Raw genomic sequence first — 19,835 nt, 5'->3', positions numbered from 1 at the left:
TGTTGTCATCTAACAGCCTCTCCCTGAAAATCCTTTCCCAGATCAAGTTACTGGCCCTAAAGTATCTAAGAACCTGGAGGATTCAGTTATCAGTCACCAAGTTATTAATAACCAATTAACAGTCATATCAATACTTATTTACAAACCCACCCATAATATTTATTTTTCAGCAGCTAGGTAGCACAGTGGATAGAGTGCCAGGTTAAGAGGCAGGAATAAAACGTATTCCAATTTGACCTCAGACAATTCCTAGCTATGTGACCCTGGACAAGTCACTTAACCCAAATTGCCTAGCCATGACTGATCTTCTGCCTTCCAATCAATAATTAGTATCAATTCTAAGAAAGAAGATACATTTTTTGAAATCTTCACCTTTGCCTTAGAATCAATACAGTGTTATCAGTTCCAAGGCGGAAGAGTTATAAGGGCTAGTGTAAGGGGTAAAAAGGGATTTTGTTTGGGTAGATATTAAAATTGTTGGTTGTCAGGGAATTGAATAATTATCAATCCCCAATTAAATAATAACCTCAAGTCAAAATGACTTTTATGGAATTTTATTTACAAACGAGGAGAGGAAGAGAAAGTAAGAAATTTAGAGAGAGTATAATGTAAGATAATTAACCTGATAAACTAAATAATTTGCTTAGGTCCCTGGTTTAGCCCAAGCAGATCTAACTAGTCCTCAATTGGAAAAAGGCCAAGCCTTGAGCCAAGGGCTGAGGCCCAAAGGCCCTGGAGGCATATGAAGCAAAAGATTCAGCCACAGGGTCTCTATTAAAGGGAAGTTCCTTAAGAGAAGTTCAGGAAGATTCAGTCTTTACACTCACCACATGGAATTCCAAAGGAAAGATTTAAGAACAGTCTCACCAGCTCTAGAGCTCCTTCAAGTCCCAATCACCAATCAGAAGAGCCTTCAGGTCCTGTTCATGAACAAGAAGAGAGCTGAACTCACTGAGATCTCTTTTAAAGGAGCTTTTTTTTGTATCACTTCCTGTGCCTTCCTCTTAATTTACATGTCCAATCATAACAGATGCTTTTCTTAGGACTGGCCAGGATGCTGTCACTAAATTATGATTTGTCACTCACTCTAGCACATGTGGGTCACAGATCACCCACTAAGCAATAGGGATTGAGTGACTTGTTCACCCAGCTAGGAACTGTCTGAGGCAAAATTTGAATCCAGGCCCTCCCATCTCTAGGCCTGGTTCTCAATCTACTGAGCCACCCAACTGCCCCCTTCCCTTTCTTTTTAAAAATAAAAAAAAACCTCTACCTTCCATCTTAGAATCAATAACTCTGCAACAGTCTCTCACCCACTTCAATGTCTTGGTGTCTGCAGGGCAACTGAGAGGAGGTGAACTTTCTGAGTCTGGAGCCACCTACCATGGCTGTGTCCCCCACACCTGAGCAGTGGGTATCTGTTTTTGACATCACGGTGCAGATGAGGACAAACTCAAGTTTAGATCCTGTGCCTGAGACACCTGGAGAATTTGCCTTATTTTACGTGATGGAGACCCTCTCTCTGGTCATTGCCCTGGTGGGGCTGGTGGGGAACAGCATCATCCTGTGGCTCCTGGGCACCTAGAGGAGCCCCTTCTCTGTCTACATCCTCAGCCTGGCCGCATCTGACACCCTCCTCCTTGGTAACGGCTTTGGGTTATTTATATGGGAAATTGTTGGAGATTTAAACGCTGTCTGGAAACTGCTAGGGCTCTGCATCCTATACATGACTTATTGTGAGGGCCTGAGTTTGCTGGCTGTGATCAGCACTGAGCGCTGTCTCTCTGTGCTCTTCCCCATCTGGTACAGATGTCACTGGCCCAAGCACACCTCTGCTGCTGTGTGCACCGTCCTATGGGCTCTGCTCGGCCTGTCCTGGAGATCACTTGTGGCTCCTCATTTCGTTGCAAATGACCATTTCTACTTTTTCTACCACACTCTGACTATAGTCTGGTTCGGGTGGTTTGACCTCCTCACCTGTGTGCTGTGCTTGTCCAACCTGACCCTGGTGCTGAGGGTCCAGTGGGGCTCCCAGCACAGGCAACCACCCCGGCTCTACCTCCTAATCCTGCTGGAGGTACTCATGTTCCTGCTCTTCGGGCTGCCCTTAGGGATTGTTGATTCAGTCTGGTTTTTTCAGCAGCTTCTCTTTAATTCCGTTTGGGCTCTCAAGGCTCCTGGCCTGTGTGAACAGCAGTGCAAACCCTTTCATTTACTTCTTCCTGGGCAGCCAATGGCGTAGAAGAGGGAGGGAGCCCCTCAGGGTGGTCCTCCAGAGGGCCTGGGGGAGAAGCAGGGGTAGCAGGTTGGGGCAAGGGACACTTCCCACCCCAACACTCTGGATAAATTATCCTGGAATAAGAACAATATGCTCAGACAAGGGAGCCCATGAAATGACCCCCTGCTTCCCCCACCCCGGCGAAGGCAGGAGCACCTCTCTCACCTTTCTAGGGGAGGAGACAAGATCACTCTCCTTCCCTTATGATGGTTCTTGGGGTTTGAAGTGTAATGGACTCTAAGAAACAAGAATTTTTTAACTGCCTACTATATACCAGGTGCTTTGCTAAGGGCTTTACAAATATCTTATTTAATCCTCACCGTATCCCTGGGAGGTAGGTACTCTCCTCATCCCCACTTTATGGTTCAGGAAACTGAGGCAGACTGGGGTTTCAGATATTTGTGTATGTCCCAAAGCTGGTGTCTGAAACTGGATCTGAACTCAGGTCTTCCTGACTCCAGGACCAATGCTCCCTGCATTCAGGAACCCCTACTGGCTTAAGGCTCCAGGATTTACTGGGAGAAGGAGGTCCAGGAATCTGGTGTCACAAATTTACAGGAGAGCTATTCCAACAACTACCACTGACCTTGTCTGGGAAAGTAGAAGAAGAGGAAAACCATCCTGTAAGGCCCCATGTCTCCCTGCCCTGCTCTTGTCAATCTCTGTGATGGAGGGGATAGAGTCAGAGATCAGACTCCTCAAGGTTCCATGGGTCATGCTCCCCCACTTTGTCTTCCTTCAGGCTTGATCCACAACATTCCTTCAGGCCTCCTTCTCTCTTCCTGCCTTAGAGAGAGGAGACTGACTCAGCTGTGTCTTCTTTCCTTCCCCTACTCTTGCTCAATTCCCTTCTCCCTTCTCACTCCCATCTCAGAAGCTGAGTTAAATATTTCCCTGCCTCTCCAGGTCAAGGTTGGGACTCAGTACCCTCTCTTGTTCTTTGTTTCTCTAGGTCTTAGTTTCTCTGAATCTCTGTTTCTTTGTCTCTGACTGCCTCTATTCTAATCTTTCACTCTGCATGACTCAGTTCCGCATGAGGTCCCTTTATGGGGGAAGGTAATGTCATATGGGGGATTGATTTATATGACTTATTGAGGACAAAAAAAAGAGAAAGGATGTACCATCTCTCTCTCACACACACATACATATTCTCAATACCCATATATAAACACAGCACATAAAAACACACATGAACATATTGTACAAGATAATATGTATGAGCACACAGACACACATATGTGCACTGAATCATAATCTCTTCTGGAACTCTAAGAGTGTAAAATCCAGTTCACGCTGGAATCCTTCAGTGACAATGACCTCACTCTCTTCTCTGGGCTTTCAGGGCCCATATTCACCTCATGGAGGCAGGGCAGCCTCAGCTTTTCTTAGTACTATGTATGTCCTGGCACATCATGAGCATTACATGAAGGAAATCTAATTAAGCAGCCCCTCATTTGTATTAGTTTGAGACTCCCTTTCATTTGATTCCTTGCAAATATGTGAATTATAGTAAGAACATGGACCCAAGCAGAAGTCTGTGTATGCAATGAGATTAAGGATATAGTCCCAATCTATGAGCTGATCAATAATCATGTCTGTTATTGTATTATTCTGAAGTGTATGATTATGCATTATAATATTCTTTATGTTAAATTGATTCATAGAAGAAGGTCTCAGAGACCAAGAAGATCTAAAGAGGTCTCAGATCCCAGAAAGGTTTCAAAAGGACTTGAGGGCATTGAGAATTTCTCAGAAATGAGGTTTAGAGCTGTCCTATTAGGACAGACATGTCTATTGCAAATATTAGTAATATGGAAATAGGTTTTGGTGGATTACACATATAAAAACCAGTGGAATTGCTTGTTGGCCTAATGAGGAGGGGAGAGAAAGAACATGAATCATGTAACCACGGGAAAATATTCTAAATTAATTAAATAAATTTGAAAAGAAGAACAGATATGAAGCTATAAGAGAGTGTGTATTTTACAACATGGGATCTTAGCCCCTACTGGGGGCATCTTGATCGATAGGCTCCCTGCATCACTTTCCAAAGAAGCAAAGAAAAACTGCTCATTATAAAAGCCATCCTAGCTACAGCTGTCTTTGTGGGTATTAATTATTTGAAAACAAAGTAGTTCCTTGACCTTATCTGTGCTTGCCAAACTGTATTTTAGGGGCTGGATGCCATGCAGGAGAAGAGTATAAGATGGAATTAGGCCAGCCCCACAGTTGTAGGCTGGAGTAGAGAGTAGTATATGTACCAGGGGTCCTGCACCCAAGCTGGCTGAGAGATAGGTGAAACTCTCTCCCTAGCAAAGCCAAGCCCCTTTAAGCTTAGGATTCTATGGCCCTGCCCTGAAAAATGGAAGTAATCCTATTGGTCAATAGGTGAGGACAAACAGGAAGGATGTTGGCACTTCCTAGACCTAACTGCTTAATGGAGTTTGTCTTCTGTAGCTTAAGGAATGTTCTGACTGCAGATGTTACTTGGCCTTTCATTAAGGTAAGGCAAAGACTTCAAGATCTTTAAGATTAAAGGTTAAAGAGATTTGTTGAAGATAAATTGAATCTGGTAAAAAGGATGGGAGAGTGAGTAAGGTAAGCTAAGATCTTGGGAAGACTAACTTCATTAAACCACTCTAAGAAATACTGAAAGTCTTTATGGTGCAGAAGTAAAGAATGCCTTGGGGGCAAACTTAATTCTGATACACTTGGTTGCTGACCCAGGGCCGTGAAGCCCTGGGCCAGATGGTGATGTCTTGATGATAGAAATAGACTTTTCTCTCCTATAAGGATTGTTGGATTTGCCAATGAGCTGTTGATATTTGGCTAGCAATGGTAGTTGTGCCTACCTGCCTAATGAAATCTAAACCCAAACAACCCTGGGGCCCAATCCCACATTCCTCCTCCCTCTCCCTGAGTTCAGACAGAAGAAAAAGTGAAGTCAGGGTTCTGGGACCCTTCTTTTATACCCTCTCTTCAAACTGTCATCCTGGTACCCGCCTGGGTCTCATGCTAGGTTCTGTGTTCTAAATGGGCAACTGCCAGCTTGCACCCATGAAAACATGGTTGCAGGAATTTACACACTACATCCAGTAAGAATGTACTCTATGAACTATAAATAGCTATGAATCTTCTTAGATGGGCAGCTAGATGGTACAGTGGCTTGGAATCAGGGAGACTCTTCATAAGTTCATAACTGGCCCCAGCCACTTGCTAGCTGGGTGACCTTGTGTAAATCAGTTAATTCTGTTTGCTTCTTCTCCACAGCTATAAAATGAACTGGAGAAATGGCAAGGCACACAATTATCTTTGTTGAGAAAACCCCAAATAGGGTCATGGAGAGAGAGACATAATTAGAAATGACTGAATAATCCTATGTGTGGGTATATATTAAAGATTTGTAGAATACCAGGATGAAGAGAAACAATTATCCCTGTTTAGAAGCTGAAATTTTCACAGTTCTCTTAAAAAAGAAAATGGAGTTATGTAGGGATGGATAGCATTAATAAGAGGCATCTACATCAATTCAAAGGAGTTTTGACACCTATTTATAAGGTACCATATACTATATTTAATAGTTTTCATGCTAAATGATTGAGCTTGATTATCATTTTTCTGATTATATCTAGCACATGGCAGAGTGGAAGAAATGGGAAGATCAGTACCTGTAATTTTATCACTTGAAAGCCTTGTGTTGAGCTATCTTTGTAGAATCAATTATCTAGCTTCCTTTTCTAAATTGCCGCAGGTACTGGGACACAAAATAACAACCCATTTTATTACCATTTATAACCATTTGGTTAATATGAGCTAAAAAACAAGAATTTGAACCCAGATCTTTGTCTTCGAAGCTGGTTTGCTCTTTATTACACTGTGACTAGCCTAATTATACACTAAATAGTTGCTTTGTATTTCTTTAAAATTTAGAATACTAATGTAAGTTCCAAAAAGTATTTAGTAACCACAACCTATTTCGTTGGAGCCATGATCTAGCTTCAAATCTTACCTGTCAGCAGCATAACCCTGAGCAAGTCTCCTCACTTTTCAGTGATTTACATACTCTAAGACGTATTATTTTACCTGCATTGGTGGGGAAAGTTTCCTAACTCAAAGTTCCCTTTGCCAGGGAAGCCCCAGGCCCTCCCTTCAAGAGCCAGACCATCCTATTGACAGAAAAAGCCTATCATCAACACAAGAGGGATCTCCATTCCCTAAAAATCTGGAATGATAAATCCATGCTTGATGCTACCTGATGCCCAGGCTGAGTCTTTGTCACTGAGCTAAGGGTTACTGGGAGTCATAAAGACAGGAAAAGCAAGATCCATCAACAGACAAAGGGAAGGTTATGGCTGGAAAGCATTCCCCCCCCCATCAAAAAAAGATAAGTATCTTGTCAATTGGGGTCACAGCACTCTTTGGTATTAATCCCATGTCAGAAGTGACACCTTTGCAGGAGAAATCCAAAGGACCATCCAGATGAAAAGGAATCTCTCACTTGCCTTCCCTCCTCCCCATCATCTTCATGGCCATATTTCAGCCAGGTGCAGTGAGGCACTCAAAATCCAGAAAAGAAATGGAGAAATAGAGCCTTTTGCATTGGGCTTCCTTCTGTCTAACAGTATACATGAAGTGATACTCTCTTCATACAATGAACAGTCAGGCCAGAGACATGTACTAGAAACCCAGAATTCCCTTATCCTTCATCCTCCCAGAAGCTAGAATTATTTCCATGGTCAGGGTAGAGGATAGGCTGCAAAACAGTTTGGGTTGGTGAATTCTGTCTCCCAAGAAGGCGCTGCCAAGTTTGTCTAGAACAGGGATGTCGTTTTAATATTTCAGTATCTGCATTTTGATATAATTGGTTTCCTTTGTAAGCCCAAGTATTTTATTCACTTACAATGCAATGATTCTGAGAAGAGTGTCAAGACTTCCACATATTCCCCAAGGGTCTCAACACAAGAAAGGTTAGACCACTAAGATGCTAGTCTGCCACCATGGTCTACCAAGATGGAGGTAGAACTGGGCGTAAGGATGAAATTTTGCGGGAAGGAGATGGAACCAAAGAAGGAGAAGACAGTTGTTGGCCATTGAAACCAGCAGAGGATTCTGGGAATTTCTCCCAGAAGAGGGGGGGAAGAGTGGTCTTTGGGCTAGGGTCTGGGAGGAGTAAGGAGGCAGAAAACCCAGCTCTGATCCAATCCCGAGACCTTCCTGAAGATCTTTCTCTTGGAAATTGAAATCCTGATTCCCTGATCATAGCCATTGCCAAACAACTCATCCCTCAAGACTACAACCATCCAGTCAACTAAGATTTTGGATTCCACTGAGAGCAATTTCTTAGACTCCCTCACTCATTACCTGTCCTTCCTGAGAGACCCTTTTCAGTGAAAACTTACAATTACAGGAAAGGATAGAAATAGAAGGGAGAAATAGAAGGGGAAAGGGGGAGAAACTTAGGAGTTGGAACTGCCTTGGTTCCTGCCCAAGTGACAGACCCTGCAGATTTTAAGAGGGCACCCCTAAATCCCTCTGTCTTTCACCCTTTTCCTCAATCCCTGATTTGTAAATTTAAAAAGCCATTTAGCAACCAGATAGCATTTTTGAATGCCTGAGAGTCAACAAGAGAGGGGGGGTACCACAAGCCAGACCACCCACTGTGTAGTTAAGTAAACTCAGGGAGGCTTGAAAATTAACCCGTCATTATTGAGGATCGGATTGGGATACCACCTACCTCTTCTTGTAGGAAAACCTTGCCCTCAACTCTTGAGGGGCAGAACTGCCATCTAGGTCACCAGTTTTGGGTGACACTCCCTTAAAGTCTCCCACCATATTTTTGCTCCAGAAGAATGGTAAGGAGAGAGTTAATCACATAGATCTTTCTCTCTTCTACCAACAACCTTTACTGGACCGCTTTATTATTACACAGATCTCTTATCCACAGAGAAAAGGAGTCAATGTACATAATCCAAGACTCTGAGTTTCAAAATTATTTAAAGTAAGATTGCCTTATTTGTGGAAGAGGGCAGGGATGACAAATTAGCCTCATTAATTATATCTTGTTCTGGATGTTTTGGTTACATAAAGTTGAGAAACTCTTACAAAATCAATGTGGCTGGAGTTAAAAAGGAAATTGTTCATTAAAATGTTACAATCAGCTTACAGTCCCAAAGCTAAAACATTAAGCCAAGGATTAGGGAAATGGATCAAATAGGAATTCCACCTGAGACTAGCATCAGTGTAACTAGTCCCAAAAATAATATGCAAAGTGATTGATGGAGAACAAGTAGTATTTTGGGATATCAATAATACCGTGGTTGGAATCAGTGAAAATCTTCTAGACTGGGGGAATAAGACTGAACATGAGATTAACTGAGGAAAGGGTGATCTTGAGAAGAGCTTGGTTCTCTTATTAAGAATCTTAGGGCAACCAGCCTTCATTAAAGCAAGGAGTCTCACGGAGTATGGACTAGTCAAGATGAACTTTGGGATCACTTGAAAGTCCAACCTGAGATTATGAAATCTTTGGATTTCTCAGTATGAAAGATGGTTCAGGAGACATGAAAGATACCCAGGAAGCAGAGACAAGTTGTGACATTCCAGAGGCTCAGAATCTTTGTCTCTGCTCTTTGGAGGGTTACTCATTGTAGCTTCTAAATGTTTATGCCTTTTTGTTTCTATCCCTCTTGTCATCCTCCTTGCACTGTTTGTCCAAAAGAGGTGTTTTCTTAAATATACATTTTAAAATTTTTCATTAAATATTTCCCAATCATTTAAAAAATTTTGACTCAAAATAAAATTAATGTTTCAAAACCAAATGATGTATTCTTTTAGTTGGCCATCCCATCACATATCCTACATGGCTCAGGACTTTGGCCATGTTTGACAATGATCATAGCCTGCCAGCACTGTACTTTCCATAATAGAGAACCAAAATGGTATCCTGGAAGAGGTGCTATATTTAATCAGTACCTGGGTCTAAGACTATTTTGCCATTTACTACTACCCATGTGATCTTAGGCATTCTAGTTAATGTCTGCAGGTCTCAGATTCCTTATCTCACCTTAGAGATCAGAGAGTTAGATGATGTAGTTTCTATCTGGTTCTCCTTCCCACTCTTATTGTCTCATCCTGTGAAGTCAAACCATTCTAAACACATTTCATCAAGTTCCACAATATCTTTCATATGTAACAAGCCCATCACTAATGAATAAGTGATATTTACAGTCCTTTACCGGGTATATATTCTCTTTTATAAACCCTTACCTTCTGTCTTAGAACTGATACCAAGCATTGGTTCCAATGCAAAAGAGAAGGAAGGGCTAGGCAATGTGGGTTAAGTGACATGCTAAGAATCCAGTTCAGAAGTGTCTGAGGCCAGATTTGAACCCAGGACTTCCCATCTCCAAGCCTGGCTCTCTATTTGAGCCACCTCACTGACTTCTGGGGATATATTCTGAAGATCTTGGCTTTGGGCAATGAGTGGCCTTCACACCTGGTGGGGCTCAGTTGAAGGAATTCAGGATTGTTTAGTCTGGGGAAACCCTTCAGCAGGACCAGGGCAGGCCATGATGACTTCCTTCAAGCACTTGAATGCCTCTTGCTGAAGAGGGATCCTAAAACCATAAAACTAAATGTTTGCTGGTCAGTCATTTTAGTCGAGTCTGACTCTTCACAATTTCGTTTAGGGTTTTCTTGGCAAAGATACCAGGTGACATGCCATTTCCTTCTCCAAATCATTTGACAGATTTGGAAACTGAGGAAACCAGGGTAAAGTTACTTACCCAGGATCACACAGCTAGGAAGTCTGAGGCTGCATTTGAATTCAAGGTATCCTGACTCCAAGCCTAGCCCTCTGTCCACTGCAATACCTGGAATTACACATGAAAAATCCTTAAAGTACTTCTAGCTCAACTCCTCATTTTACCGATTTAGGAAGTGGGACCAGGAGAGGACATGACTTCTTCATGGTTGTACAGGCAGTAAACAAGCAGGATCTAAATCCAGGTTCTCCACCTTTAGACTGCTGCTTGGTCCCACAGGGACAGAAATAGAAACAACAAGTGGATGTAATGCAACAAGCCTAATGGGGCATTGGAGGTAGCCAGTTCTTCACTGATAGTCTAAGCAGAGACCACCCAAACATAGTAGGGGGCAATGGGGGAATGGAAAAATGTACAACTCTCACTTATTTTGTACATCTGAATGTGCATGCCATAGCTGAAGAGGAATCCAAAAAAAAAATCACTGAATGAAGCAGGTAGGTGGTTTAGTGCATAGAGGGCCAGGCCTAGAGACAGGATGTCCTGGGTTCAAATATGCACTCAGACACTTCCTAGCTGTGACCTGAGCAAGTCACTTAACATCAGTTTCTTAGCCCTAACCACTCATCTGACTAAGAACCAATATATAAGTACTGACATTTAGACAGAAAGTAAGGATTGTGTTTGGTTTTTTTTTAAGTTACTAAAGCCAAGTCAACTCCCCATTTTTAACAGGCCATCTTTCCATTCTAAGTACATTGAAAAGTAGCCTGGTCCCTTACAACCCAACATTACTTTCATCTCAATTACAGCTTGTAATTATATTGAATGGTATGGGCTGCTGGGCAGAGGGGCTGGTGATGTGAAAAACATGTCATCACTCAAGGTGGATAGGGGGAGTGGAGCAGATAAGAAATGATAAGAACATGTTCTAAAATATTTGTAGCAACTTTCTTCATGGTAGCAAAGAACTAGAAATTGAAGAGATACTCCCCAACTGGGGAATGGCCAAAAAAGTTGTTACACATGATTGTGATGGAATACTATCCTACCATAAGAAATAATGAATCAATGAAAATCTGAGAAGACGTTCTTGAAATTTTAAAGAGTGAAATGAGTAAAACGAAGAGAACAAAATCTATACCAAAAAAAATATTGTTTATAGAATTTCTTGTTTATGTTAGCCTCCAGAGAAAGAACCAATAAATAGAAAAAAGCAAGATATAGTTATACATTTATATAACTATGTCAAATAGAGGAGAGTAGGGAGTTGGGGTGTTAGCTGGGAATTTTAACATAATAAACACATAAGTAATTTCAATGTAAAAAATAATATCAAGCAAATTAATGAAAAAATATGAAAGGACCTAGCTGCACTAGATCTCAAAATGTATTATAAAGTGGTAATTATCAAAATAAGTTGTTATTGGCTATTAGGAAAGAGTAAAGGGTCAATGAAATAGATTAGGTACTCAATACAGAACTATAAATGACCCACTGCTTTAGAAATACAATGATCCAACCTTTTGGGAGAACTGACTAGTGTTATATTTTTTTATTTACATTTTAAGGCTTTATAAACCATTCCCACTCTTTTATAAACCTTTTCCACACTCTTATTAACCTACAGTCTCTGAGCCAATCAGTACCCAGGATACACAACCCAAGTAGGTCACCTTTCATTCCATCAATCAATAGTTTGTCATGATAAGTTTAACTCCACAATACAGAATTAGTTTTTTTTAACCCCAGGATACAGTGATTCTTGGATAAGTAAACTGTAATATAGTGAGGGATGACTGTATTTGATAAAAACTGCTGGGAAGACTAGAAAATACTATGGAAGAACCTAAGTGTAGACCAGCATCTCATACCTTAATCAAAAAGAAAGTCAAAATGCATACATAAAATTTAGAAATAAATAATTATGCCATGAACAAATTAGGGGAACACAGAATAATTTACCTGTCAGATTTATAGATGAGGGAAGAATTAATAAACAATTAAGATGCAGAAAATTACAAGATATAAATTGGATAAATTTGATTATGATGAATTTAAAAGGATTTGAATCAAGAAAACAATGCAAGCAATGTTAGAAGAGAAAAAGGAAACTGGAGGGGAAAAATTATAGCTGTCTCTGAGGACAGCCTCATTTCTCAAATATATAGAAAAATTAGGGAAATTTATAGTAATACAAGTCATTCTCCAATTTATAAGTGGTCAAAGGATATGAACAACCAATTCTCAGATGAATAAATTAAAACTATTTATACTCATATTTTAAAATGCCCCAAATCACTATCAATTAGAGAAATTTAAATTAAAATAATTCTGAAGTAGTACCTGACAGTTTACAGATTGACTGCTATGACAAAAAATTAAAATGATAAGTGTTGGATAAGACATGAGAAAACTAGCACACTGATACACTCTTAGGGGAGTTGTAAAATGATACAATCATTCTGGAGAGCAATAACAAACCATGATCTAAGGGTATAAAACTCTACTTTCCCTTTGATCCAGCAATAACAATCCTAGGTCTGTATCTCAAAAAGGTCAAAGAAATGGAGAAAGGACCTACTTGTACAAAAATATTTCTATCAGTTTTTTTGTGGTAGAAAAGAATTGGAAACAGAGGATATATCCAGCTAGCATTTCAAGTTATGCAAAGTGATGACATATGCTATCTCATTTAATACTTAAAACAACCTTATCAGAGTGGTGCTATGATTTTTTCTATTTTACAAATGAGGAAACCTTATCCAAGAAATGTTAAGTGTCTAATGCAATACCAAATAATTAAAGAAAGAGGTTACAAGTTAACCAGAGAATATTTGGAAGAGCCAAAAATCCACCACACCTTGGCCTTAGCCTATCAGAAGCAATTGATGGTACATTGGATCAAGATCTGCATGTGGAGTCAGGAAATCCTGAGTTCAAATTCAGTTTCAGCAGTTATCTAAATTGTATGACTCTAGATAAGTCACTCACCTTGTTTACCTCAGTTTTTACAGGTATAAAATAGGAATAATCATAGCACCCACCTGATATGGATATTGTGAGGATCAAATGAGAAAATATTTGTAAATTGCTTAGAAAAATGCCAGGCATATAAGTGGAATGGATCTTTCCTTCATCTTCATTTCCCCAGAGAAGCAGCAATATACAGAGCCAGAATTTGATAGATCATTGTTCAGAGACAATGCATGCCATAATAGATTCCAGGCATTGGCTTTAGAAAAGTCTTCCATTGAGTTTTAGGCTATCTTTGTGATCAGACTGGGTCTTCTTCATACATCGCAGGCGGATAAATCCAACCCCTGAATGGAAATTAAACAAATTCAGAGATAAAGAAATTCAGGGATCAAGAAATAAGGCAAGGAGTAGCCTCCCTTTTCACCTACCACGGGGTCGGCAACCTTTTCGGATGTGAGAGCCATAAATGCCACATTTTTTAAAATGTAATTTCGTGAGATCCGTACAGTGCTCACAGTGCAGCTCCTGTAACAGCGCCTGGAAAAAAATGGACTTTATGGCTCCTGCAGAAAGAGCCATATCTGGCCCTCAAAAGAGCCAGATATGGCTCGAGAGCCATACGTTGCCGAACCCTGACCTACCAGAACATGAACTGAACAGACAGGAAGTATGGAAGATTATTGAGTCCCATCCCTAAGAGAAGTTAGGTTTGAAGAAGGCTAGCCTAACATGGTCCACTTCTTCAACATATTAACTTTTTAACTACTACATACTATTGAACAAAAAGAGGCTGGGAGACCTTTCTGGATGAAGATTTGGATCTTTTGTGACAAAGAAATCACAAGGTCAAAGGCCTGCTGATTACCCAACTTGTAAAATATACACACATATAATTTCATGTTGGTCCCCAACCCCGACAAGAGGTCTCTGAGAGATCTCCAAGATCATATTCAGATCTTCTGTTCCCCAAGACTATTTCCAGACCATTTCCAGACCTCCAGACCTTTGGATGACTTTCTAGTTCCTTTAACTTCTTGAAAGAATTTGTTTGATATAAATTACATTATAAAGTGGATCCACACATTTAGGATTAATATAGTAACTTGTTTATGATTGATACATACACTTAGCAAAACACATAACTCAGATTTTACTCTGGGACTACATTCTTAATCTGGTTACATACTCCAACTCTTTCTTGGGACTAAATTCTTACTACAAATTACACAAATCATGCTCCAAGCATTGATGAGGCTATTAGTGATTCTTCCTTCTAACCTCTCCCTTTGGTGCATTAATTTTAGAGAAGCACAAATTATGTAATATTGTTTTGTAGTATTGTTACCAAATAAAAAATTGCTTCTTGATAATATCTTCTGGGGCTCAGGAGGGAATTGAGGTTTATGAGTTGCATGATCTCTTTTTGCATTGCATTAGGATTCTTGTCCTAAATGCCAAACTCCCTCCCTTCTTATGTGTTAAAAATAAAACAAAAACCTTTAGTGAGGTCCTTGGTTAAAGGAGCCAGTGTGATTGACAAGGATTAATTTGCATGCCATGGTCTGTGCAGTGCCAATAATCGTCATCCTGCCACTGGTCTATATCATGGGTATGTTGAAGATATCCACAGTCTTTCCTGAAAAGTGTGCAAAACTTGCCATGGAGGAGAAGGAAAATAAAGGCAGATATTTTCCAGAAAATTTGAAAGTGTCAATGAGTAAAGAAAGCTACATTAAATGAGCTTTAGAACTGCCATTCATGATGGGAATAAAGTGAGGAGATGGTAAGCTGAGGTCTGGGGTGTCAGGTCAGAAATGGAACTGGAGATTTAGATAAGATTGAGGGAGGCTGATTTTCAAAAGATTGATACTAGAATTTGTACCTCTGATTCCTCTACAGTCATTTTGCCTTTGTTGGACTATGCTCCTCTCTCCTAATATCTGCAATAGATTCTCCCGATTGAGTGTCGTTGTGGATGTGTGTATCAATGCCCTTTAGTCCCAGGGAAGTCTGGATGCTATCAGGCAAACCAAAGGAGCACTCAGGTTCCACTCTGTCACCTGCTCTGCTCACAGACTCATTAGTTACTGCTCCTTTCTCTGGGGTTGGAAAGCATCCAACCAGGATTCTCCTTTTGCTCTGATTTTGTCAAAGGATAGAGAACAGCTCTTTAATTGGCTTGCTTTCACCTCACCTACAGAAACAAAAAATTATACTTTTGGGGCTTACTTTCCTTTCCTAAATTTTGAATATGTTCTGATCGAATCAGGAGCTAACATCCAATTTACCATATTATCAAACAGCAGACAAAAATGCAGGCAGATGTTCAAACAAAATTTCAATATGACCTGCAGCAAGCCTTTTTTCTTTTCTTCTTTACCTCCCAGATATCTTATTCCAGAACTAGAGGATAATAGTGAGTGGGGGGTCAGGCAAGTCACTTAACCACTATATTCGGTTTCTCCAACTATAAAATGGGGAAAATTATAGCATTTATTTCATATGTTTATTGAAAGGATATTTAATAGTAGCTAATATTAACTGACATTCATGTGGTGGTTGCTGTGTCCCAGGTATTGTGTTAAGTGCCTTTGCGTATCTTATATTCTTGGACTTCAAATTCCAAGGATGGGATTTGTGCAAGGCAAATGGGAACAAAGGAGAAAAAAAACAGTTGCTGACAGTTGAGACCAGAGGCAATTCTGGGAAATTTTCCAGAGGAGGAAGGAAAGGAGAGGTCTTTGGGTGGAGGACTAGGAGAAGAGAGGAGGAAGACATCCCAGCTCGTTTCCAGTCCTGAGGGCTTCATGAGGATCTTTCTTTGGAAATTGAAACCCTGATTCCCTAATCAAAGCCATTCTATCACATCTCATCCATCAAGACTTCAGCTAAGTTTTTGGACTCCATTTTGGGAGTATCTCTTAGTCTCCTTCACCCATTACCCACCTTTGCTGAGAGACCCTTTTCAGTCAGAACTGATGATTATAGAAAAGGATAGAAACATAAAAATAGAAATAGAAGAAGAAAAAAGGGGGAGAAGCTTGGGAGTGGGAACCACTAAGGGTCCCCCTAAGTGATGGACCTCATACCAATAAGTGAAGAGGGCACCCCAAATCCCTCTGCCCTTCACCCCTTTCCCATTCCCTGATTTGAATATAATAAAAATCCATTCATCAGTCATATAGCAATCCAGAGTGCCTGAGAGACAACAAGGGAGAGGGGAACCACAGCTTTGTTTGGCTTCCTCCATCCTGAAGCTGGACCACCCACTGTGAAACTAACTGTTCTGGGATATGTTTGTGTGAACCCTGTCCTTATTTAGGATTGGATTGGGATACCACATACATCTTCTTAAAGGGAAGCTTCACCCACAACTCCTGTGGGGCGGCAAACCATCCAGATCACCCAGTTTCAGGGTGGCACTGCCTTAAAGTCTCCCAGTGTATATTTGGCCCTGGGGAAAGATGGAACAGAGACTCACCACATAGACTCTCTCTCTCCCTTCTATCAAACATTGGTTACTGGCTCCTTTATTGTTACAAAATCAAAGTAGATAATATTTGTAGAGGGCTTAGCTCAGTGCCTGGCACATAGTGAGAAGTACATAAATATTTCTTCTCTTCTCTTTTCCTTCTCCAGAACAACAGCAGGTGAAGAATCAGGATTTGATAGGTCATCATTTAAAAAGAATGTATGCCATGGTAGATCCAGTCACAGAAATGAGACAACCTTCCAAGAGACCTGGGAAAACCACAGAGATGGGCTTTTACACTTCATTCTTCTGAGATAACCCATATCATAATAGGATCCAAGCATCAATTGAAGTGGGACACCTCCTGAAAAATGCCAAACACTCAGGTGTAGAAGTTTTAGGGACCTTTAATAACTGGCAGACTGGGGCATCCTCCTCACATGAGAATCACACCACCCACAAGTAAGCACAGAACATATATAGGAAAATGAGTTGGCGGGAATTTTCCTTGGCACATGTTTCAAAGGATAGGATTGGTGTATTCAAAAATATACATTCCTCAAGGAAGCAGTTTCTCAGAAGCAAATATGGGGCTGTTAGCAACCAGGGAGGGTCAGGCAAGTGGACAGAAAAGAAGTGAGATAAGAGGTTGGGGTAAAAACCCAGCTAGGCTGCAGCCCCCTGAGGGGCCCATCAGGGGCTCTGTTACTTTTGAGTCTTCTCTGCTCCATTACAAAATATGAGAGGAACTTAGAGGACACCTAAAGTCAATGTTCTCTTGTGATCAGACTGGGCCATGTTCATTACCCAGAAGACGATAGAGCCAACTCCCAAATCAGGATTGGGCAAATCAAAGTATAAAGAAATATGACTGGGGCTAGCTTTCCTGTTTCCTTGTCAGAATATAGACAAAGAAGGCAGGAAATATGTAATATTATTAGATCTGCACTTTAAGGAGTGTTAAACAATTTAGAATAGCATACACACCAATGAGACCTATCTTCCCCATATCAGCTTTCAACTAGTATTCAGGATTACAGAATGTTCCTTCCATGTCACCCTACATGAGAAACATCTTTAATTATTACTGTGACATTGTTACTGGGTAAAGGATTGCTTTTGGATAATGAGTCTCCTCTGGCCTAAGGAGGAACTTTGGCCTATCGGTTTCCTGATCTCATTTCATATTGCTTTAGTACACTTTTTAAAATGTCAAACTTCCTCCTTTCTCACATGAAAAAAAATGACTTTTAATGGTATCCTTAGGTGAAGAAGCCAGCATAGATTTTTCTGGATTCACAAGCATTGCTTGATAAGACTCTTTGACTGGCTGACTAATGAAGAACACAGAGGAATGGAGAACTAATTGGTCTTCTCCGTAGAGCCCAGGAATCACCAGTCTGATGAGGTATGCAAAACCAACTTTCAAGAATAGTCATCACATTAAGAGGCAACATTTTAAGCTCTATTTTATGAATTAATATAAACTGAATGAGTGTGCAAATGTTGTGTGAATATAAAGAGATTTGTCTAGTTGACAAGAGTGAGCATTGGAAGTCATGTAGTGAGCAGAGAAACACCTTCAAGTGATTCAGGGGTTTCTGAATAGATGGAGGACATCAGAGTCTTAAGCTCCAGATTGGGAAATGCCTGAAACAAAAGATACATTTTCTCCTTCAAAGGTTATCCAGCAAAGATCCTCTAAATGCCTGCCTCCACTTCCCTGGGATATTGAATGCTTTGAGGGCAAATAAGAAGAAGCAAGTCAAAAGGAAGAATAAATAGATAGTAACACACACACACATATATACATATATACATACATATATACATACATATATATATATATATATATAAAGATGTATGATCCTTGAAGGGTGTGAGTGTGAGCATAATAGGGTTCATTTCTATTTTAGCAAATCATTTTGAAGTCTCAGACACACAAAAAATCATTAATAATCCTTTCACATCAACTTGGTAGGAAGTATTCAATGAAGGGCACCAGGGCATCTCTTTTGCCTACAAACTTGATCATTTTTATTCAGTTTAAAGAAAGGCACATTGAACATTAACAATTCAGGTGAAACAATGAGGGGAGAAGAGGCTCCCTCTTCTCCCATCTAAGGAGAACAGTAGGAACTGGAGTCATCTTTGAAATCTAAAAACTGAGACAAAAGTTGAGAAGAGCTGGGCTTCTATTCCCTGAACCTTCAAAGAGGTTGGCTCAGCTCCTTCTCCTGCTCTATAGTGGATGTAAGAGATAAGGTAGGATATTTTCTGTTCTTTTCTGTACCAGGTTATGATTGGCTTCTCACACATGATCTCCAGATTGGGGATCAGTGAAAAATGAGCAGGTAGGCAGAAGAATAAGAAGATTGAGAAAATGAAGCAATATTTTAGGAGTTAAGGAGCTTCAGCTTCTGTCCAGGAGAGAATCTAATCCCTTATTTAACCCTTAACAGTGTTCAAAATGTCTCAGCTTGGAGTGAACTCATGACCATTCTGACTGCTCTGTCCCAGTTCTGTAAGTGTTTGTCTGAGATGGGCTATATTCTAGTCAAATAGAGGCTGGTGAGAGAGGCAGGAGAAAGAAACATCAGGTATTCCATGGGAGAGTCTTCCCTTTAGAGCCCATAGAAACCTGGGAGAGAAAAATGGCAGAATTTTCCCACAGTCTCTCTTCAACTGAACAGTGGGCAATCCCAGAGCCAACCTCCATGGACTATCAAAAGGAAGGTATAACAATACAATATGATTTCACATGTGGAAATGAGTATAGTGGTACCCTATTCCAATCCATGCCTAAAAAAGAATCCCATGGGCAGCTAGTATAGAGTGCCAGGTCAGGAGGCAGGAGTAAATGTATTTGAATCTAGCCTCTGTCAGTTCCTAGCTGTGTAACCCTGCACAAGTCACTTAACCCCAACTGCCTAGCCATGACTGATCTTCTGCTTTCAAAGCAATACCTAGCATCAATTCCAAAAATAAAGATCAGGGTATTTGTTTGTTTGTTTGTTTTTAACCTTCATCTTTTGCCTTAGCATCAATGTTGTGTATCAGTTCCAAGGTAGAGCACCAGTAAGGCCTAGACAATAGGGGTTAAGTGACTGGCCCAGGGTCACACAGCTAGGAAGTACCTGAGGCCAGATTTGAACCTCCCATCTCTAGGCCTGGCTCTCAATCCACTGAGTCACCCAACTGCCCCCCTCCCTTCCTTAAAAAAAAACTCTACCTTTCATCTTAGAACTGATAACTCTGGAACAGTCTCTCACCCACTTCCACGTCTTGGTGTCCCCAGGGTGACTGAGAGGAGCTGAGCTTTCTGAGGCTGGAAGCACCTACC

The 19,835-nt window shown here is 40.6% G+C and overlaps 1 pseudogene; it reads left to right on the top strand.

Annotated features, from left to right (window-relative positions):
• Window positions 1–1,384: 1,384 nt before the first annotated feature.
• Window positions 1,385–2,392, top strand: LOC123256881 (annotated as a pseudogene).
• Window positions 2,393–19,835: the final 17,443 nt, after the last annotated feature.

Source organism: Gracilinanus agilis, chromosome 1 (assembly GCF_016433145.1).
Source record: "Gracilinanus agilis isolate LMUSP501 chromosome 1, AgileGrace, whole genome shotgun sequence".
NCBI lineage: Eukaryota > Metazoa > Chordata > Mammalia > Didelphimorphia > Didelphidae > Gracilinanus > Gracilinanus agilis.
This window is presented reverse-complemented; position numbering and strand designations above follow the sequence as displayed.